This window comes from Mobula hypostoma, chromosome 7, assembly GCF_963921235.1.
Source record: "Mobula hypostoma chromosome 7, sMobHyp1.1, whole genome shotgun sequence".
Taxonomy (NCBI): Eukaryota; Metazoa; Chordata; class Chondrichthyes; order Myliobatiformes; family Myliobatidae; genus Mobula; species Mobula hypostoma.
The window spans coordinates 83986411-84011129 of record NC_086103.1 but is presented as its reverse complement, the minus strand read 5'-3'; positions in this window follow the sequence as shown (position 1 = coordinate 84011129).

Sequence of the window (24719 nt, the reverse complement as noted above, 5' to 3'; positions counted from 1 at the left end):
TTTAGTAGATGTGGAATGAGAGGAGACATGATAAAAGTGTTCAAAATCATTAAGGGTATTTTTTCTATGTTTCTATGTTTCTATGTATAAGTAAGGTGGATGCCAGCTACTACTTCAAAATTAATCCATCAATGAAGACACAGGGCCATAGGTAGAGTCTGGTTAAAGGGAGATTTCAGACTAATATTAGGAAGTATTTCTTTACACAGCGAGTTGTGGACACTGGGAACAAACTATCTAGTTGTAAAGTTGAAAGAAGTACCTTAGAGACTTTCAAATCTAAACTCAATGTTAATAGGAATTTAGCAGGCTTTGTTGGGCTGAATGGCCTGTTCCTGTCAAAAAATTTAAATGTTCTAATAGTTGACATTTTGAGCTGAGACCCTTCATCAGCATTGGAAAGGAAGGAGGAAGATGCCCAAATAGAAAGGTGGAGGGAGGAGAAGGTGATAGGTGAAGTCAGATGGGTGGGTAAGGTAAAGGGATGGAGAAGAAGGAATCTAATAGGAGAGTGGACCATTGGAGAAAGGGGAGAAAGAGGGGCACCAGGAGGAGGTGATAGGCAGGTGAGGAGAAGAGTTAAGAGGCCAGAGTGGTGAATAGAAGAAGATGGAAGGGGATGGGGAAAAAAAACAAAAAAGAAGATTACTATAAGGAGAAATCAATGTCCATGGCATCCGATTTGTGGCTACCTATACAGGACATGAGGTGTTGCTCCTCCACCCTAAGAGTGGCCTCATCGGGGCAAAAGAGGAAGCCATGGACTAACCTGTCAGAATGAGAATGGGGATAGGAATTAAAATAGTTGTGCATTGGGAAATTACACTTCTGGCTATAAGAAGCACTACATACAATAGACAACCTTAAAAGATTCACAGGTGAAGGGTTGCCTTACCTAGGGGGACTGTTTGGGGCCCTAAATGGAGCTGAGGGAGGAGGTAACTGGACAGATCTACCATTTCTGTCATTTGCAGGGATATGTGCCAGGAGGGAGATTAGTGGGAAAGGAGTGACCCTGTGAAAAGTGAACAGTGTGGGAGGTAAAGATGTGTTTGGTGGTAGGATTCCGTTGAATGTTGTGGATTTACAACATCTATCCCTTCTGCCTCTATCCCTTTTGAGGCAGCAGAAAGATGTGGTGAGCACATATGTCCGGGAAATGTAGAAGATGCGGGTGAAGGCAGTATCAATGGTGGAAGAAGGGAAATGCCATTCTTTGAAGAAGGAGGACATATCTGATACCCTGGAAAGGAAAACCTCATCCTGGAAGCAGACGTGGTTGAGATGAAGGAACTGAGAAAAGGGAATAGCATTTTTACAGGAGATAGGTTAGGAAGAGGTATCTCTTGGGAGTTGGTAGGTTTATAAAAGGTGTCGGCAGACAGTTTCTCCTCAGAGATGAACACAGAGAGATCTAGAAAGTGGGGTGGGGGTAGGGGCCAGAAATGGACCAAGTGAATTTAAGAGCAGGGTGGAAGTTGGAAGTTGGAGGCAAAGTTGACGAAATTGAAGAGCTAAATATCGGTGCATGTAGTACAGAAAATGTTGAGGAGCATTACCAGGGAAGGCTTGGAACATGGCCAATTTCACTTAGCTAATGAAAAAGGCAGGCATAGCTGGGACCCATGCAGATGCCCACAGCTGCCCCTTGAGTTGGAGAAAGCGCGAGAAGCTGAAGGAGAAGTATTGGATGATGAGAACCAGTACGTCCAGAGGGAGGAGTGTGGTGGTGGGACAGAACTGTTCGGATCTTTTGTCAAGAAAGAAGTAAGCTTTCAGGCCTTCTTAATGATGGAAAAAAAAGTGTGTAGCGACTGGACCTCCATGGTGAAAATGAGGCATTCTGTGCCAGGGAATTGAAAGTTGCTAAGGAGACTGAGACTGTTGTAAATGCCATGGATGTAGGTGGAAAGGGACTGAACCAAGAATGATAGAATGGAGTCAAGTTCAATGGGGCAAGAGCAAGCAGAGACAATGGGCCAACCCTAGCACTCAGGTTTGTGTATCTTGGGTAGGAGGTAGAACTGAGCACTAGGAGGTAAGGGAAGAATGAGTTTGGTGGCAGCAGTTAGGAGATCTCCACGCTGATGAAATTAGTGATGGTGTGGGAGACAAAGGCTTGATGGTCCTGAGTGGGGTCCTTAGATCCACTCCAATTTTCCTAATGGAGCAACATGTCCACAGCAGATGCAATCTCATTGGCTCTTCACTCAAACTGGAAAATCTGGACAGCAAAGATGCAAATATCAGGATGTTCTTAATTGACTACAGCTCAGCATTCAATACCATCATCCCCTGAAAACTAATCAATAATCTACAAGATTTTGGCCTCGATACCTCCTTGTGCAATTGGATCTGGGATTTCCTCACTGGCAGACCCCAGTCTGTTAAGATTGGCAATAACATCTCCAAAATCTCCACCAGCTTAGGTGTGTGCTGTGTGCTTAGTATCCTGCTCTACTCACATTACCCTTATGACTGTGTAACTAAGCACGGCTCCAATGCTATACTCAAGTTTGCTGATGACACCACTATCGTAGGCCGAGTCAAAGGTGGTGATGAATCAGCATAGAGGAGGGAGATTGAAAATCTGGCCGAGAAATGCCATAACAACAAACTCTTACTCAATGTTAGCAAGACCAAGTATGATTATAAACTTCAGGAGGACACCAGAGATCCATGAGCCAGTCCTCACTGGAGGAACAGAGGTGGAGATGGTGAGCAACTTTAAATTGTTCGCTGTTATTATTTCAGAGGAATTTTCTGTGATGACACAACATCTAGATGTACTCAATGGTGTGAAGATCTTCACTTGTGATGGATTGGGCAATGTCCATTACTTTTGTATGATTCTCCATTCAAGGTTTCGGTGTTTTTATACAGGGCTGTAATGCAGCCAGTCAATATACTCTTCACTACACACCTATAGAAGTTTGTCAAAGTTTTAAATGTCATGCTGAACCTTTACAAACTTCTGAAGAAGTAGAGGCGCTGCCATGTTTTCCTCATAATTGCACTTACATGCTGGCCAGGACAGGTCCTCTGAAATAATAACAGTGTGGTAACAGGGGCATGCTGTTCTACTTGCTGGTGGATCAATGTTACTGATATTTCTGCTAATGTTTTTGGATTATGGACTGTGAGCTTTATTTCAGTCTTCTGGTTTTTGTATTCAGTGTTTTCACCATGCATGTGCAGCAGAGGAGGATTTGGGGGTCAATGTTCTGTTGTGTTTCATGTGGGGGAGGGGGAGTGGGGGTTGATGTGATTGTTGTGTTTTTGTTAGTTTGTGCAGGGAGAAAGGGATTTGGGGTCAATGTTCTTGTTGCATTTTGTGCTGGGGGAGGGGGATTTGGTGGGGTTGATGATTGTGTTGGTGGGTTTGTTGTTTCTCTTTGAACTGACTCCCATGGATTTTGTTTGTTTCACGGATATCTGGAGAAGCTGAATCTCAGAGTTGTATACTGCATGTATACTTTGACAATAAATGAACATTTAATCTTTGTACTTGTCCACAAGTAAATAAAGTGTGATTGTCGAATGAGTGTGAGTTTTCAGTGTCCAGTTTATGGGCAATGACAATACTCCCCATGTTCTGTTGCCGATGAGGGCAAGCCTAAACTGAGAACAGAAAACTTGGAGGAGAATATGGCGGAGAGGAAGTTGAGCAAATTGAGACATTTCCAGTCTATTGAGCAGGAAAACCAGTTCTAAGTGGGAAACAGGCTATGAGCATTTAAACTACCTGATCAGACACTGCCATTTAGAAGAAATAAATGAAGTGTTTCAAGCAAAACATTACTAAGAGAAGATTGAAGGGAAATTTGTGTTTGTGTGGGTCATTTATTATTCATTCATTAACTCCAACTTCTCAAATGATTTAGGAGATGCTTAAAGAGGTTATCAAGGTGGAATTTGAAAATGTCGTGGATGAAATAGAATTAAAAAGATGAGCTCAATAAAGATCATACTATATATACCCTATTCTGGTTAGTTAGTCAGGACCAGGATGGATTCCAGAGTCATGGCTAGCGTCCATGTTGACCATCCGAGCTCATGCTATTTGCCCACATATCCCCCTAAACCAGGGATTCCCAACCTTTTTTATGCCATGGACCCCTATCATTAACTGAGGGGTCCCCAGAGCCCAGGTTAGTAACCCCTGATCTAAACCTTTCCCATCCACTGGCCTGTCTAAACGTCTTTTAAATTTCGTTATTGTACCAGCTTCAACAACTTCCTTTGGTAGCTTGTTCCATATATTTTAAATCTTTGCCCTCTCACCTTAAACGTAAGTCCACTAGTTTGTGATTCCCCTACCTTGAGAGAAAGATTACGTGTGTTCACCCTACCTATGCCCTTCACCATGCTATACACCTCAAAGTCAGTGAGAGACACTGATGAATGATGCAAAAGGTTCAGTGGATTTTTTGTGCATTTAAGCCTATAACTTCGTAAGTGTACCTATGCAAATATGTTTATTGTTTTTCAGTTTGACATGGAAAGGTGTGGTTTAAAAAGTCCAATTAATATTTTAAAATTGCTGCTCCTATAAGTACTGTGTCACATAGTTTACTGTACTGTAGGTTTCCATATTGTTTTAAGTAGCTTCTAATATCAGCTGGGAGGAGCTAGTGAATAAATTATGATGTTTTCTGTGGTTTTGGAGTCTTGATGTTCTTGTTCAAATGACCAGACTTTCATCAAACAGGGAATTCAGATACAACATGAAAGTCTGGACTCATTAGAACCAGACAGGTTTACAGTGCAAATTATTATATTAGCTTAAGAACCAATATGAAGGAGTTAGGAATTAGAAACAGAAACTACAGAAATTTTTGGTGATTTCTTCAGCAAAGTGGAGACAGTCACATGCATGTATCAAATCAATCTTAGTCATTTATAGCAATACATTTACCATGTTTAATCACCAATGGTTTTACCCAATTATTGCCAACTTGGCTGGGACTAGTTTTTTTTTGATATTTTCTGCAGCAGACACAAAGTTGATCAGCTAATTTGAGGCCAGGCAAGAGTTTGTCTGGGAGGAATGTTGATTAGCTGTAGTGAAGATTTATCAAAGGAGTAGATCAAATTGATGAAACACAAAAAACATTATTTTGTGTTTTTAGAAGTTTCAGGTTGTATTGATTTCATGATTGTCCAATTTATTGTACTGAGAATGTTCCTTTCTTATTAATCAGCTGCTAATTTTTCAACCAGCCAGAGCCATATCATGTAATAAGTTATCTGTTTGCTAAAAACTTTCACCCTTCTAGGTAAAAATAGCAGCTCATAGTTATCGTGCAGTAGAGAAGGTATACTTGTTTTATCACCCAATCTTTGACAACCTGCTTTAAGTTAATAGACCATTTGCTTCTTCACATGATTGACCAACGTTTATGAGAAATCTGCCAAAATGTTAAATCATCTCTGCATGCCAGCCATTGAGATCACTGAAACAATCTCTTAAATTTCATACGCAGCATTAAGATGATGGAAAAAATATTCAATGCTCCTTTTCATTCCTCAATACATTAGTTTACCACTAACCAGCTGAGGCATCACTGCATTGATTTTGTCTGCACTGATAGAAAAGGACTGTCCCAGATTAGACAGGAAAGCAGGGTTCACACTTCTTGTTCCATATACTGTACTGGGTTGCATAATTGTTAATGCTCCCTTGTAGAAATCCTAACATTAGACTTCAAGTTGTTTCTTCTTCTGTATTCCAAGTAAAGATATAATTTAAGAAGATGATTAACTGCTTTGTGTTAATTGTTCTCAAGGACTAAAGGAAGGTGTGATATTCTATTGTACACTAATGTATGGGAAGCGCAGAATCAAATATCGCTGTGATGATTTATGTTCTAGTATCAATTGTTTGGCGTCAATAAAGCATAAAGTATAAAGTACCCACATAGGCATATGTGTTCAAATACATCAATGTAAACATACAGGTAGGTGCACGTGCAGTCGCATTCACATACACCAATGCCCTCTCATTCACATGTATACATAGAAACATAGAAACATAGAAAATAGGTGCAGGAGTAGGCCATTCGGCCCTTCGAGCCTGCACCGCCATTTATTATGATCATGGCTGATCATCCAACTCAGAACCCAGCCTTCCCTCCATACCCCGTGACCCCTGTAGCCACAAGGGCCATATCTAACTTCCTTTTAAACATAGCTAATGAACTGGCCTCAACAGTTTGCTGTGGCAGAGAATTCCACAGATTCACCACTCTCTGTGTGAAGAAGTTTTTCCTAACCTCGGTCCTAAAAGGCTTCCCCTCTATCCTCAAACTGTGACCCCTCGTTCTAGACCTCCCCAACATCGGGAACAATCTTCCCGCATCTAGCCTGTCCAATCCCTTTAGGATCTTATACGTTTCAATCAGATCCCCCCTCAATCTTCTAAATTCCAACGAGTACAAGCCCAGTTCATCCAGTCTTTCTTCATATGAAAGACCTGCCATCCCAGGAATCAATCTGGTGAACCTTCTTTGTACTCCCTCTATGGCAAGGATGTCTTTCCTCAGATTAGGGGACCAAAACTGCACACAATACTCCAGGTGTGGTCTCACCAAGGCCTTGTACAACTGCAGTAGTACCTCCCTGCTCCTGTACTCGAATCCTCTCGCTATAAATGCCAGCATACCGTTCGCCTTTTTCACCGCCTGCTGTACCTGCATGCCCACTTTCAATGACTGGTGTATAATGACACCCAGGTCTCGTTGCACCTCCCCTTTTCCTAATCGGCCACCATTCAGATAATAATCTGTTTTCCTATTTTTGCCACCAAAGTGGATAACTTCACATTTATCCACATTAAATTGCATCTGCCATGAGTTTGCCCACTCACCCAACCTATCCAAGTCACCCTGCATCCTCTTAGCATCCTCCTCACTGCTAACACTGCCGCCCAGCTTCGTGTCATCCGCAAACTTGGAGATGCTGCATTTAATTCCCTCATCCAAGTCATTAATATATATTGTAAACAACTGGGGTCCCAGCACTGAGCCTTGCGGTACCCCACTAGTCACTGCCTGCCATTCTGAAAAGGTCCCGTTTATTCCCACTCTTTGCTTCCTGTCTGCTAACCAATTCTCCACCCACACCAATACCTTACCCCCAATACCATGTGCTTTAAGTTTGCACAAGCAAAGCAAGCAAGCATCCACAATTTGTAGGGCAAGGACTGGTCTGTGGGTATGTGGATGGCTGGAAAGGCCAATCCACACTCAAAAGGTTCTTTGGCAGTGTGGAAAAAATATGGCCACCACGTTGGGTTGGGGGTCACTGCTTTGGGCTTTCCTGGACAGCCTACATCTCTCTGCTGCAATTGGCCTTTCTGCCTCATTTGTCACTGCACCTTTATGGAGGGAGGAACACTACTCAACCCAGTCCTGGGCAATATGCTCCTATGTGTCTGGCTTGATACCAAAGGCTTTTCCGGAAGTTTTCAAGGTGTCTTTTTAGCATTTTCTTTGGCCTCCACAGGAGTGCTTTCCTTTCTGTTGTTTTCCGTAAAGCAGTTTCTTAGGCAGCTGATGGTCTAGCATACAAGCTACATATACCAGACCATCGACTGTCTGAGAGACTGGTAAGTAGCTGGGACTGTATCAGGATGGTGTAGATACTGGGTAGGCCCACCTTGGTAAATACCTCAGTGTCAGGGATTCTGTCTTGTTCCTTAACATTGAGGAGCTTTTTGAGGCAGACTGTGTGGAAATGGTTCAGTTTCTTGGCATGCCATTGGTACACTGTCCATGGTTCACAGATGTAAAGCAGAATGAGAAGTTCTATAGCTCTTCATCATCATCTGAAGATTTAAGTGTTTTCTGTTCCAGATGTTGGTATAAAGTCTGCTGAAGAGTACACTTCCTTTGGCGATCCTGGAATTTACTTCATTAGCAATGGCGATGTTCTGAGACTCCTGGCAAGATTTGTGAACCTGTTCACTGGATTTAACCACTTATTGTGATGTTTGACTCAACGTATGATTTCCCCGGAAATGGTTGATGCAATGTCTTCTTAGTGTTAATGGTCAGCGCAAAGTTGGCACATACATCAGAAAACTTGTCGACTCAGCGCTTTTCTTTTGAACCAGCATTGAGGGCACAGTCATCAGCAAAAAGGAATTCTCTGATGACGTCTGTCATAACCTTCGTTTTTGCTTGGAGCATCCTAAGGCTGAACAGTTTCCCATTAGTCAGATCGGCACAGTAGGAGGACAGTTCAGCGTTTTGTTCCTGACATTTCTCTTGCAGATGCCTTGCAGCAAATGTTGTGGATAGTTCCACACTCTTTCCGAAATCTACACTGGCTCTCTGGTAGGAGTCCTTGGTCAAGGTGTGTTGTGAGATGGTTGAGAAGAATCCTGGCGAAGATCTTACCTGTGATCGACAACAAGGATATTCCCTGATAGTTGTTCCAGGACTGTTAGTTTCCCTTTTGCTTATACAGGTGGATGATGGATGTGTCTTTAAATTCCTGTGGAATAGTCTCTTGCTGCTACGTGAGTTAGAAGAGGTGATAGAACTTTTCTAGGTGCTTTGCCACAGAGAGCTGATGCTACGCTTTCTGGCTCTCAGCTAAGTTTGGTGGAATATCCAATATTTCATTGACAGGTACTTGGGAAAGGTGATCAATAGCTTTGTCATGTAGCATTGAAGGATGATTCAGAACACTACATGAGGAAATCCGCAGATGCTGGAAATTCAAGCAACACACATCAAAGTTGCTGGTGAGCGCAGCAGACCAGGCAGCATCTCTAGGAAGAGGTACAGTCGACGTTTCGGGCCGAGACCCTTCGTCAGGACTAACTGAAAGAAGAGAGAGTAAGAGATTTGAAAGTGGGAGGGGGAGGGGGAGATCCAAAATGATAGGAGAAGACAGGAGGGGGAGGGATGGAGCCAAGAGCTGGACAGTTGATTAGCAAAAGGGATATGAGAGGATCATGGGTCAAGAGGCCTAGGGAGAAAGAAAAGGGAGAGGGGGGGAAAAACCCAGAGGATGGGCAAGGGGTATAGTCAGAGGGACAGAGGGAGAAAAAGGAGAGAGAGAAAAAGAATGTGTGTATTTAAATAAATAAATAACGGATGGGGTACGAGGGGGAGGTGGGGCATTAGTGGAAGTTTGAGAAGTCAATGTTCATGCCATCAGGTTGGAGGCTACCCAGACGGAATATAAGGTGTTGTTCCTCCAACCTGAGTGTGGCTTCATCTTTACAGTAGAGGAGGCCGTGGATAGACATATCAGAATGGGAATGGGACATGGAATTAAAATGTGTGGCCACTGGGAGATCCTGCTTTCTCTGGCGGACAGAGTGTAGGTGTTCAGCAAAATGATCTCCCAGACTGTTGAAGTGCTCAGCCCACCTATGAAGAATTTTTTTTTGTCCATGATTAACGTGTTACCATCAGCTCTAAGGAGAGAGGATGATCATGATGATGTGTTTCATAAACTTCTTTATGGCAGTGCAGATGTTCTTCAAGTCATACCTATCTGCATACACTTGGACCTCATTAGCTTTATTGCTCAGCCAAGAATCCTGCATCTGGCACCATCTGATCATGGCTGATTCATTATTCCTCTCAACCCCATTCTTCTGCCTTCTCCTGATATCTTTTGATACCTTTAATAATCAAATCTATCAACCTCTGTTTTAAGAATACCCAATTACTTGACTTCCGCAGATGTTAATGGTAATGAATTCCAGATTCACCTCCTTCTGACTAAAAAAATTCCTCCTTATCTCTGTTTCATAGGGACATACTTCTATTCTGAGGCTGTGCCCTTTGGTTTAGACTCTCTTACAAATGGGAACAACCTCTCCACTTCATCTCTATCTAGGCCTTTCAACATTCAATAAATTCAATGTGATCCCTCTCATTCTTCTAAGCTCCAGTGAGTACACGCTCAGAACCATCAAATGCTCCTCATACATTAATCCTTTCATTCTTGGAATCAGTCCTGTAAACCTCCTCTGGACCCTCTGTAACGCTAACACATCTTTACTTAGATAAGGGGCCCAAAACTGCTTACAATACTCCAAATGTGTTCTGGTCAAATGCCTTATAAATTCTCAGCTTTACATCCCAGCTTTATATTCTTGGCCTCTTGAAATGAATGCTATCATTGCATTTTTCTTCCTTACTACCACCTCAACCTGTGTTAACCTTCGGGGGTTCCTACGCTAGGACTCCCAACTCCTGTTACACATCCAATTACTGAACTTGCTTCACCTTTAGAAAATAGTCTACATCTTTATTCCTACTACCAAAGTGCATGAGCATAGTGTTCCATGCACTATATTTCATCTACTACTTCTTTGCCCATTCTCCTAATCTGTCCAAGGCCTTCTAAAGACTCCCTGGTTCCTCATGACTGTCTGTACCTCGCCAACAATTCCATCATCTAGATCATTAACAGGTAACATGAAAGGTAGCTGACCTAATACTGACTCCTGTGGAACATCCCTAGTCACTAGTGGGCTGCTAGCCAGAAAAGGCCCCCTTTATTCACAATTTTCCTTTCTGCTAGTCAGCTGATCTTCTGTCCATGCTATGCATGTCCATTTTCTGTAATACCATGTACTCTTATCTTAGAAGGTTAACTGGCCCATAATTTTCTGTCTTTTGCTTTTCTCCTTTCTTAAAATTTCTTAAAATTTTTGTGAATTTCCAGTCCTCGGGGACTATTGCAGAAGCTAGGGATTCTTGAATGATTAGTTCTGATGCCTCCACAATCTCTTCAGCTACCTCTTTGGGAACCCTGGGATATCATCAATCTGGGCCAGTTGACTTATCTACCTTCAGATCTTTCAGTTTTCCAAGCACCTTCTCCTGAATAATAGTGACTGCACTCACAACTGCTTCCTGACATTCTTGAATTTCTGGTATGCTGCTGGTGTCTTCCACCGTGTCATAGAATTGACGGCTTTGTTAAAATTTTGCAGACAATGTGAAGATAGGTGGAGGAGCAGGTAGTTTTGAAGAAGTAGAGATGCTACAGAAGGACTTAGACAGAATAGGAGAATGGGCAAAGAAATGGCAGATGGAATACAGAGTTGGGAAGTGTATGGTCATGCACTTTGGTAAAAGAAATGAAAGGGTTGACTATTTTCAAAATGGAAAGAAATTACAAAAAACTGAGCTGCAAAGGGACTTGGAAGTCCTTGTGCAGGATTCCCTAAGGGTTAATTTGCAGGTTGAGTCTATGTGTGTCAAATTGCACATGGCTCAGCTAACAATCCAGAGATTATTACCTTTTTGTTCTGCATTTAATTTAGTCCTTAGATGCTCAGATTCTCCCAGCAAGACCTCTCTCCTTGTTCCTCCTACATTGTTGTTACCCACATGGACCATGACTACTGGATCCTTCTCCTCCCAATAAAAAATTCTCTGCAGGTCAGATAAGATTCCCAAACCTAGGCACCAGGCAGACAACACAACATTCAGAACTCTTAATCTTTGAGACAGAGAATGTGTCGATTCTGCTGACTATTCTATCCCCAATTACAACTGCATTTCTCTTCTCTGCCACCTCTTGAATGGCTCCCTGAACCACAGTCCAATGGTCCAGTTGCTCATCCTTCCTACAGCCTCCATTCTCATCCTCAGAGTGAGCAACAATCTCAGCCCTTTTGGGCAAGCTCGAAGGCTGAGACTACTCTAATACCACCTCTTGGATCCACCCACCTGCCTCAGTCCCAGTCACACCCACTTGTCTCTAGCCACAGACTGAATTTGAAGGGTATGGCTACCACCGGGTAACTTTGCCTCTCCCTGATGTATCACAGTATTTAAAGCTCAGATTCTATGTCATCAATGTTGAGCCTGTGTTCCTCAAGCTACCAACACTTGTTGCAAGTGTGGTCATCAAATATTAAAATGGGATTCCACAAAACACATCACATGATTTACATTCCTAAATGATTTATTTAACTATAATTTGGAATTCTTCTTGTTCTGTATTATATAAAAACAGCCTGATCTGTTCTTGCCTGCTACTAACCTGTGCCTTCTTGCTAAAGCTTCTCAAGTCGAAGTCTCAGACCTCAGACACTCACTCATGCAATGACCAATCCAAAATTACCTTACCTCCATCTCTTCTAAAACCTCATGAGGTAAAGCCTCAGTTTCTCACTCTAACTCTGTCCCACTCCAATCATGGTCACTCCCACAAAGACCGCTCTGCTTAAATCACTCTTCTTTTTATTGGCCAAAGTAAAACTTACATGCAACGAGACTTGCTCTTGTCAGTGGTTCCTGTTACACAGATCTTGCCCCTGCTACTCCAAAATGAAACACAAGCACTCACTCTGTAAAGACCAAGAAATGCTTATGTTTGTCTTAGAATTAAACGGAGACCATGATATTTTCAATGCCCTTCCACATCTGAAGTTGAGAGGGCAAATTCATTTACCCACTGTCCTATGAGAGGTTATCACTTTGGCACTGCAATTACTTTTTGCTGCAGATCCCTATTCTTTACACACATGCATTATGTTGCAAGATATAACTTTTAAGCACTAATTTTTGAGCCCAAAGTGGAGATTTTATTCCAAGACTCCTCTCACTCTCATATAGCTAACTGTGGAATGTTTTGGGATAATATATTGTTCTGCAAGATCTGGTAGTGTTGGTTACATTAAATGATAATGCACATTGTTTCTCCCTCTCCTTTCTTGGTCCTACTTATTCCCCTCAGATGGACTTTCCAATTTCAAAAGGACAGATTGAGTAATAAACAGCAATTTCGAAACAATTTGTTACACTGAAAACTAAATGAACATTTCCACTACTCTTGTAAAATTTGTTTTTTGAATAGCTCACCCAGTCACCAAAGAGTAAGTTGCATCTGTTGATGCAAAGTAGGCATTCATCTGAGTGAAGTAATATTCATCCTCTTATCTCAAGACTGAGGAAAAAGCCAATATAACCTAATATAGATGTTCCAGAAGTGTTCCATTTTTGACAAAGGCTGTTTAAATTTGATGCATTTGTACTAAGTCTTCTCTTCCATTACACTCCTATTGCCCAACTATAAGACCTATGCTGGATTAACTTCCCAAAATGTATAACTTCACATTTATACATATCCATAAGACCATAAGACATAGGAGTTGATAATAGTAGAGCAGCAATGGCTGAAGTTTCTGGGAGTAGTTCAGTAGACACAGGATAAATTCATCTCAGAGAAGAAACATTCTAAAAGGGATATGATTCAACCATGAAAGACAAGGGAAGTCAAAGACAGGATAAAAGCAAGAGAAAAGGCATAAAATATAGCAAAAATTAGTAGGATGCTAGGTGATTGAGAAGCTTTTAAAACCAGCAGAGGACAACTTAAAGAACAATGAGAGAAAAGAAAAAATATGTAAGTAAGCTGGCTAATAATTAAAAAAAGGATGCAAAAGATTTTTCAGATACATATATAAAAAGTAAAAGAGAGACGAGAATGGATATCAGACCACTGGAAAATGATGTGGAGAGGCAGAATTGTGCTGCAAAGAAATAGCAGACAAACTAGATGAGCATTTTCAATGGTTTAATGCTTTCATTTAATATCAGAGAATATATACAATATATAACCTAAAGTTCTTACTCTCAGCAGATATCCTCGAAACAGAAGAAAAACCTTAAAGTAAGGAGGCATGGGATCCAAGGGGACATTACTTTGTGGGTCCAGAAATGGCTTGCCCACAGAAGGCAAAGAGTGGTTGTAGACGGGTCATATTCTGCATGGAGATCAGTGACCAGTGGAGTGCCTCAGGGATCTGTTCTGAGACCCCTACCCTTTGCAATTTTTATAAATGACCTCGATGAGGAAGTGAAGGGATGGGTTAGTAAATTTACCAATGACACAAAGATTGGGGGTGTTGTGGATAGTGTGGAGGGCTGTCAGAGGTTACAATGGGACATTGATAGCATGCAAAACTGGGCTGAGAAGTGGCAGATGGATTTCAATCCAGATAAGTGTGAGGTGGTTCATTTTGGTAGATCAAATATGATGGCAGAATATAGCATTAATGGTAAGACTCTTGGCAGTGTGGAGAATCAGAGGGATCTTGGGGTCTGAGCCCATAGGACACTCAAAGCTGCTACGCAGGTTGCCTCTGTGGTTAAGACGGCATACGGTGCATTGGACTTCATCAATCATAGGATTGAGTTTAAGAGCCGAGAGGTAATGTTGCAGCTATATAGGACACTGGTCAGACCCCACTTGGAGTACTGTGCTCAATTCTGGTCGCCTCACTACAGGAACGATATGGAAACCATAGAAAGGGAGCAGAGGAGATTTACAAGGATGTTGTCGGATTAGGAAGCATGCCTTATGAGAATATCCCTTATGAATGAACTCGGCCTTTTCTCCTTGGAGTGACGGAGGATGAGAGGTGACCTGATAGAGGTGTACATGATAATGAGAGGCATTGATCGTGTGGATAGTCAGAGGCTTTTCCCCGGGACTAAAATGGCTAGCATGAGAGGGCATAGTTTTAAGGTGTTTGGAATTAGGTACAGCAGAGATGTCAGGGGAAAGTTTTTTACGCAGAGACTGGTGAGTGCATGGAACAGGCTGCCGGTGGCGGTGGGGTGAAGGCGGATATGATAGGGTCTTTAAGAGACTTCTGGATGGCTACATGGAGCTTAGAAAAATAGAGGACTATGGGTAATGCCTAGGTAGTTCTAAGGTCGGGACATGTTCGGCACAGCTTTGTGGGCCAGTGGGTCTGTATTGTGCTGTAGGTTTTCTATATTGAATGAAAGATAGAAAAAGCCCCAAAGCCCCCTGTCCCCTTCCATATTATATCATGATCACTGCTCAAGCTGCAGCAAGCACCATTGACCCTTTCCCTTGCCCCTTCCCCCCACTTATTCCAGCATAAAGCATCTGTGTTCCACTACCCACCATGCAAGTAATAGCAATGTCCCCAGAGAGATACCATGGGCCACAGTACATCTAACTGTTCACTGCAACATTTTCGACATCCCATAGGCACTCTTTCTCACTAACAAAGGAGAGACAGATATTGCTCCTGAGAGGGGAGACAACAGTTGCTATTTTGATGTTACAGGTAGTCTGAAGTGTTGCTTTTTATTGCAGGTTCCCCAACTTGAGAATTGGCATCAAATTCTCCATCACAATTGAGAGAGAGAGCAATCAATCACTGAGTGCAGAGCCCTCTGACAACCATTGACATATAATGTAAAAAGAATCAGTCCCACCACAGACACCTATGGAACACTTCTAGTCACTGGCAACCGGTCAGAAAAGGCTCCCTTTATTCCCACTCTTTGCCTCCTGCCAATCAGACACTGCTCTATCCATGCTAGAATCTTCTCTGTAATACCATGGGCTTGTAGCTTGTTAAACAGCCCCATGCGTGGCACCTTGTCAAAGGCCTTCTGAAAATTCAAGTACGCAACAATAACTGATTATCCTTTGTCTATCCTGCTTGTTACGTCTTCAAAAAATTCCAACAGATTTGTCAGGCAAGATTTTCCCTTGTGAAAACCATGCTGACTATGGCCTATTATATCATATAACCATATAACCATATAACAATTACAGCACGGAAATAGGCCATCTCGGCTCTTCTAGTCTGTGCCTAACTCTCACTCTCACCTAGTCCCACCGACCTGCACTCAGCCCATAACCCCCATTCCTTTCCTGTCCATATACCTATCCAATTTAACTTTAAACGACAACATCGAACCTGCTTCTACCACTTCTCCTGGAAGCTCATTCCACACAGCTACCACTCTCTGAGTAAAGTTCCCCCTCATGTTAACCCTAAACTTTTGCCCTTTAATCCTCAACTCATGTCCTGTTGTTTGAATCTCCCTCGCTCTCAATGAAAAAAGCCTATCCACGTCAACTCCATCAATCCCCCTCATAATTTTAAACACCTCTATCAAGTCCCCCCTCAACCTTCTATGTTCCAAAGAATAAAGACCCAACTTGTTCAACCTTTCTCTGTAACTTAGGTGATGAAACCCAGACAACATTCTAGTAAATCTCCTCTGTACTCTCTCAATTTTATTGACATCTTTCCTATAATTTGGTGACCAGAAATGTACACAATTCTCCAAATTTGACCTTATCAATGCCTTATACAATTTCAACATTACGTCCCAACTCTTATACTCAATGCTCTGGTTTATAAAGGCCAGCATACCAAAAGCTTTCTTCACCACCCTATCCACATGAGATTCTACCTTCAAGGAACTATGCACCATTATTCCTAGATCCCTCTGTTCTACTGCATTCTTCAATGCCCTACCATTTACCATGTATGTCCTATTTTGATTAGTCCTACCATGAAATAGTACAGCACAGAAACAGGCCCTTCAGCCCACAATGTTATGCCAGACCAATTAAATGCCCAACTAAACTAATCCTGTTTGCTTACACAGTTTCCATATCCTTCCATTTCCCTCACGTTAATGTGGATATCTAAAAGGCTGAAATGGCTAGTATGAGAAGGCATAGATTTAAGGTGCTTGGAAGTTGGAACAGAGGAGATGACAGGGGTAAGTTTTTTTACGCAGAGAGTGGTGAAAGCGTGGAATGGGCTGCCGGTGGTGGTGGTGGAGGCGGAAATGATAGGGTCTTTTAAGAGACTCCTGGATAGGTACATGGAGTTTAGAAAAATAGAGGGCTATGGGTAAGCCTAGGTAGTTCTAAGGTAAGGACATATTTAGCACAGCTTTGTGGGCCAAAGGGCCTGTATTGTTTTGTAGGTTTTCTATGTTTCTACGTTTCTGCCTCTACCACCACCCCAAGCAGTGCATTCCAGGCATCCACCACTCTCTGTGTAAGAAACCTGCCCCTCAGATCTCCTTTGAAATTACCCCCTCTCACCTTAAATGCATACCCTCTGGTATTAGACATTTCAACCCTTAGAAAAAGATATTGTCTGTCTACTCTGTCTATGCCTCTGATAATCATAACCTCTATCAGATTTCCCCTCAGCCTCTGGTGCTTCAGAGAAAACAATCCAGTTTTGCCCAATCTCACATGCCCTCTAATCCAGGCAACATTCTGGTAAACTACTTCTCCGCCCTCTGTAAAGCCTTGACATCCTTCCCAGAATGGGGTGACCAAAACTGTACAAAATACTCCAGATGTGGCCTAACAAGACTTTCATAAAGCTCCAAGATAACTTCATGAGTTTTGAACTCATTGCCTCAACTAGTAAAAGCAAGCATGTCATATGCCTTCTAAACCACCCTATCAATCTGTGCAGCCACTTTCAGGGAGCTATGAACTTGGATCCCAAGATCCCTCTGCTCATCAACATTTTTAAGGCACTTGCCCGTAACAGTGTACTGTCTCTTTACACTTAACAACAACACATACAAATTTCATGTCATCCACAGATTTACAGATTAAGCCTTGTGTATTCACATCCAAAACATTAATATAATTAATGAATAACGAGAGTCCCAACACCTACTCCTGAACGCCGACTGAACGCCGACATCCATTCCGAGGAACAACATTCAGCCATCACCCTCTGCTTCTTACCTTGTAGCCAATTTTAAATCCCCCTAACTAACTCTCCCTGGATTCCATAGCACCTATCCTTCCAGTCCAGCCTACTTTGTGGGACCTTGTCGAAGGCCTCATCTATTTATTTGGCTATTTATTCAAAATACTCTAAAAGGTTCATCGAGCACAACTTGCCTCTCAAAATCCATGTTGACTCCACCTGATCAGATACCATCTTTCCAAATGCGAGTAGATTCTGTCCCTCTGAATTTCCTTGACTTGCTTAGCCTCTATTGATATCAGGCTGACCAGATTTCCCTTCTTAGACAATGGACCTTCACCAGTGGCTAATGATGAAAGAAATGTCACAGCAAGGCTCTGCAATTTCCTCTCAAGCCTCCCATAAAGTCAGAAGATGTGTATAGTTAGGCCCTGAGGATTTATCTACCTTAATGTGTAAGGCTGTAAATATATCCTCTCTGTTAACATAAATGTTCACCAAAGCACCTCCACATTTTCCCTTATGTCTTGAACAACCATTATCTCCAGTCAACAGCCAGGAGAAATGTTTGTGAAAAATCCCACCCATGTTCCTGCAGCTCAAGACATAGGTATCACTGTTGATCTCGAAGGAGATCGCCTGCAGCATCTCATGACCTTATGATCTCTCTCTCAGAGGTTGATGTCAGAACACCTTTCAGGAGAGTGAACCCTTGCAAGGCATAAGGTTCTGATGGTGTACCTGGCAGGGCTCTGAAAACCTGTGCCAAACAACAGCAAGGAGTAATATTTGTTAAAAATCCCACCCATATTCCTGCAGCTCAAGACACAGATTGATCTTGAAGGGGACCTACTCTCTCCCTTGTCAATGTTTTATTTGTAATATAGTGATAGAATTTCTTAAGATTTCCCTTAACCTCTTTTGTCAGATCCATCTCGTGTCTTCCCTTTGCTCTCCTGATTTCCCTCATAAAAATAATCTTCATCTTTTTTGTCAGTCCTGAAGAAGGGTCTCAGTCTGAATTGTTGACCATCTATTCATTTCCATGGATGTTACCTGACTCGCAGAATTTCTCCAGCATTTTGTGTGAGCTCCTTTTGATTTTAATCTTTTATAGTCATCAAGGTACTTGCTTAATTGCAACATCCAAAACTCAATATATGCTTCCTTTTTCTTGACAAGAGCCTCAATATCTCTTGTCAGCCAAGATTCCCTAAACTTGCTGGGGATACTGATTATTCTAACAGGAACATGGACACTTGATATCACACTCTTGCCATTTGTTCCTTTTCTTTCAAACAGGCTCATGCAGTTGATTTCTGCTTGATCCTGCATAATTTCCCCAAAATTAGCACTGTTTAGGTTTAAGACTAAGAAGAGGACCTGACCTATCCTTTTCCATCACTATCTTAATAGCAATAGAAATATGGGCACTAGAGACAAAGTGCCTCCCTTCTGCCACCTCAGTTACTTAGTCTACCTTGCTCCTTAATAAGAGATCCACAAATATATCCTCCCAAGTAGTACCTTCTATATATTGACTGAGAAAAGTACCTGGGCACATTTCATAAATAGAATGAAGAGAGATCTTATCGTGGTATACAAAATTTCGAGGGGTATAGATAGGGTGAATACATATAGACTTTTTCCCCCTCAGGTCGTTTGAGCCTAGAACTAGAGGTCATAGATTTAAGGTAAAAGGTGAAGTATTTAAAGTGAATCTGAGTAGAAACTTCTTCACTCAGAGAGTGACATGAGTATGGGACAAGCTGCCAGTGATAGTGGTAGAAACAGGTTCAATTGTAATATTTCAGAAATAGGTGCAGGAATATTTTCTTTCTGGAACATCTAAGGCTGAGCAAACAGCTCGATCAGTTTATAAAATTATTAGAGGTGCAGATAACGTCGATAGTCTGCATCTTGTTCCCAAGGTGGTAATGTCCTGCTCCATTTTTCTTGTAGCCCTGAGTACTGTTTCCTCTCCACTTAGCTGCTCTAAACCCTATTCAACAGTTGTCTTAGGGGATCTCTACTGGCTGACCTCCATTACTGGAGACATTATTGTGGCCAAGACTGGCAATTCAATGTGTCATAAATCTTGGGACAAGAGGCAGAGATGTGTCCATTGGTGACAAAGTTTCTTCTAAAGAATCTTAATTCCCTTTAGCTGTTACAGAACTTTACAAAATGAGATGCAGAACAGGTATCATTACAGCAGCATGAATCAAAGCTGAATTTATATACACAGGAGCCCTGAGTACAAAATCAGTTACTAAACTAGTGACTTCAACAATGTGTGAAAATGAAAATTCCTGACTATAATTGCAACACACGCAAAATGCTGGAGAAACTCAACAGGTCAGGCAGCATCTGTGGGAAAGAGTAAACAGTCAATGTTTTGAGCTGAAACCCTTCATCACAACCTCCCTTTGGATTTCTAGCACCTGCAGACTTCCTCATGTTCCTGACTGTATTGCCTGAACCTGCCTTTGACTAGCTTGTTACTTCAATATTACATATAAATTCAATTTACAGTAAGGAGAAGGAGTTTGGCTCTAATTTCCAAATGGAAATTTACTTGGAGGTTGCTCATGATCCAGTTCAATTCTGGCTGGCACTTAAGGAGCTTGATGGCCTTGAGGTGTTTGTAGGTTATTTTTAAAATGAAGAAATGTTGGTTATATACATATACATCATGAGTCTGAGTCTTCTGCATTTTCGGTATAGTTACTGTTTACCACATTTCATGAGAGTATTGTGAGTCACAGCTTTTTCTCTGAAGACACTGTCAGACACTGTCCCTCTAGTTCCCTTCACTTCTCTTGGTAAAGGTAAAGGGAATAAGGAGAGTGGTGTAGAGTCCAAGTTAGTCAACACGCGACAGACTGATATAGTAGACCATGACTAATTGCCCAACCACAAAGGGAACAGCTATGTGTTGAGACTCGTAGATGCTCAGGGAACTAAGACATTTCTTTGCCCCGGACATACTGCTGTTTTGGTATGATTCATCTTTTAAATTTTCTTGCTTAATTTTATGCAAGATCAATTGACAGCCACTCTTAATTGGCTGTTTTCTCCAGTGCCTACGCAGAGTTGGGCAATAATGGTTTTTCTATCAAATGAAGTAGTGATTTCTCTTTGTTTTTTGTGGTTTCACTCTCCCTGCTATTCCAATCTCTCATTTTCTGTCTAAGAATTCTCCTTTCCTTTTCCCCTTAAATCAATGCAAATGTAGTAGCCCTGGCTCATAATAATAATCATAATTAAAAATGTAAAACATTTTTTCTCAGCTCAAGCTGGAAAAAATTTGAGGTGAGGGCATAGTCAAGCACACTTATTTCTCAATTGCCAGGAACTTTCAGACTATTCTAGTAGTGTTTAGTATTGTGGCCTTCTGTAGGTTCATATACAGCTAGCAAATAATATCAAAGAGGATACTAAAAGCTTTTTCAAGTATATAAAGAGTAAAAGACAGGTGAGAGTAGATACAGGGCCGATAGAAAATGATGCTGGAGAAATTGTAATGGGAGATAAAGAGATGGCAGAGGAACTGAATGAGTATTTTGCATCAGTCTTCACTGAGGAAGACATCAGCAGTATGCTAGACACTCAAGGTTGGCAGGGAAGAGAAGTGTGCGCAGTCACAATTACGACAGAGAAAGTACTCAGGAAGCTGAATAGTCTAAAGGTAGATAAATCTCCCGGTCCAGATGGAATGCACCCTCGTGTTCTGAAAGAAGTAGCTGTGGAGATTGCGGAGGCATTAACGATGATCTTTCAAAAGTCCATAGATTCTGGCATGGTTCCGGAGGACTGGAAGATTGCAAATGTCACTCCGCTATTTAAGAAGGGGGAAAGGAAACGAAAAGGAAATTATAGACCTGTTAGCTTGACATCAGTGGTTGGGAAGTTGTTAGAGTCGATTGTCAAGGATGAGGTTACGGAGTACCTGGAGGCATCTGACAAGACAGGCAGAACTCAGCATGGATTCCTTAAAGGAGAATCCTGCCTGACAAAACTATTACAATTTCTTGAGGAAATTACAAGTAGGCTAGACAAGGGAGATGCAGTGGATGTTGTATATTTGGATTTTCAGAAGGCCTTTGACAAGGTGCCACACATGAGGCTACTTAACAAGATAAGAGCCCATGGAATTACGGGAAAGTTACATACGTGGATAGAGCGTTGGCTGATTGGCAGGAAACAGAGAGTGGGAATAAAAGGATCCTATTCTGGTTGGCTGCCGGTTACCAGTGGTTTTCCACAGGGGTCCGTGTTGGGACCGCTTCTTTTTACACTGTACATCAATGATTTGGATTATGGAATAGATGGCTTTGTGGCTAAGTTTGCTGACGATACAAAGATAGGTGGAGGGGCTGGTAGTGCTGAGGAAATGGAGAGTCTGCAGAGAGACTTGGATTGATTTGAAGAATGGGCAAAGAAATGGCAAATAAAATACAATGTTGGAAAGTGTATGTTTATGCACTTTGGCAGAAGAAATAAACGGGCAGACTATTATTTAAGTGGAAAGAGTATTCAAAGTTCTGAGATGCAACGGGACTTGGGAGTCCTCGTGCAGGATACCCTTAAGGTTAATCTCCAGGTGGAGTCGGTGGTGAAGAAGGCAAATGCAATGTTGGCATTCATTTCTAGAGGAATAGAGTATAGGAGCAGGGTTTGATGTTGAGGTTCTATAAGGCGCTGGTAAGACCTCACTTGGAGTACTGTGGGCAATTTTGGGCTCCCTATTTAAGAGAGGATGTGCTGATGCTGGAGAGGGTACAGAGAAGATTCACTGGAATGATTCCGAGAATGAGAGGGTTAACATATGAGGAACATTTGTCCGCTCTTGGACTGTATTCCTTGGAGTTTAGAAGAATGAGGGGGGACCTCATAGAAACATTTTGAATGTTGAAAGGCATGGACAGAGTGGATGTGGCAAAGTTGTTTCCCATGATGGGGGAGTCTAGTACGAGAGGGCATGACTTAAGGATTGAAGGGCGCCCATTCAGAACAGAGATGCAAAGAAATTTTTTTAGTCAGAGGGTGGTGAATCTATGGAATTTGTTGCCACAGGTAGCAGTGGAGGCCAAGTCATTGGGTGTATTTAAGGCAGAGATTGATAGGTATCTGAGTAGCCAGGGCATCAAAGGTTATGGTGAGAAGGCGGGGGAGTGGGACTAAATGGGAGAATGGATCAGCTCATGATAAAATGGCGGAGCAGACTCGATGGGCTGAATGGCTGACTTCTGCTCCTTTGTCTTATGGTCTTATATAGTAGATATTGCTGTGTAGTCATAATTATTTAATGCTATTGTATAGTGCCTTTGGGATGATACTAGATGCAACTATTACTATCGAGGCAATGTATACCCTGTTCATGTTCCAAAGTCTTTCAATTTCTTCTTTAATTCAGCATATTTCTGGTGTTTTTCACTTATTGATTTCGGTAATTTAAGTGTGCTTGCAATGGCCAGATCTATTAAATAAGGTGTTCTTGTTTGTTTATCCTATATTATTATATCTGGATGCTTACTATGGATTGTCCTATCTGTAATAACTGATCGGTTGTTATACAATTTGTGGTATTCAGTCTCTAAAATTGGCTTAGGCTTGCATTCATAGTAAAGTGTGATTTCTTTTATGAGTTTGTATTGCAAAACAAGATTTTGGTAAAAGATGATTGCCACTTGTTTGCGCCTGTGTAAGGAATCAGATTAAGTTAAACTGCTACAGGTTCCTGTCATATGTTTGATTGTTTTTGGTTTTTCTTGGCATTTTCTACATTTATCATCTTGAATTTGTTGTCCTTTGTTATGCATTTTAAATATTTTTTCATGTTAACCCCCTGGTCCTCTTGTAAATATTACGATTGGAACAATGTATACCCACAAGGAACCCTTCTGTTTCTGGGAAGAGGTTTTCAACTCTGAGCCAGATGTTCAATCCTTCCTTGTTGACATCTAGTCTTTCATGGACGGTCATGCTCTTCCATTGGTTGACTTTTTTCTTCAATAGTGATAATGTCTTTGTTTTTCTGGATAAGTTCAGTGGTATATAATTCTTATCGAAATTGCATATGCTCACATAGAGTGCTGAATCTGGTTTTCATTGATGAAGGTATATCCTTAGAAATTTTATCTGACTGGTGTGTCAGACTTTAATGTCTGTTATTCTTCTTCCCCCTTCTGTCCCTGTCCCATGTACTGTTAATCTAAACACATCTGAGTGTACATGTTTCTGAAATTGTCATCTCAGTTCTTATTTTTCTTCGTAAATTATCCAGGTCAGTTTTGGATGAAGATATTATGCCAGATTAATACGTTGTTATAGGTGTAGTGAAACTGTTTATTGCCTTTCTTATATGGCAGATTTTCTTAAGCCTTGAAGTAAATTCTGTCAAAGGTTTCCCTTTTATTGCACTATGGTCCATTTACTTGTTGATACTTCTTTGTTCATATTCAATCATTGGTGCTCTGTTTTATTCTATTCTATTTGTTCTATTGCACCTTTCTTTATGTTTATGTTTAACATTCTGCATTTATCCAGTCCAAAATTTATATTTATATCTTTAGAAAATAGTTCTACTATTTGAATTTATTGCTTTAGCTTTACTGATGAAGGAGCATATAATTTCAAATCATGCATATATAGAAGGTGTGTTTAGGTATAGCTCTTTTCATTGGTTCTGATTTGATACCCTATTTTCATCTGATATAGTAAATTAGAGAGTGTGTTTAAAGTTAGACAAAGCCATAGTGGGCTCAGATGCTGAAGGAATTTCACAACTATTGGGTGTAGTTTATATATACTATTAACCATGAGTGTGGGACGGAATCAAATGGTTTTTAGTAGTCAATATAGCAACATGAAAGATTTCTGTTTTCCACCAGGCTTAATTTAGAATCTATTGTCAGTTGTTGGTTACATCCTTTCATACCCTTTCAGCATCCTTTCTGCTCGTCTGTAAGTATATGGTGGTTATCATACATGTGAGATACATAATTTTACAATTTTATATACACCTTGTAAGCAAGAAATAAGATTATATTTTGATGGATCTTTTGGGATTTCCCCTTAAGGGAAAAGATATGTTTTACCTTCTGTCAAAAATTCAGGCATCTTTTCAGGATTTTTAAGAAAATTGTTGATATGTATTAATTGGTCTATTGTGGGATTCTGACTCTAAAACTGGATCAGTCTTGTA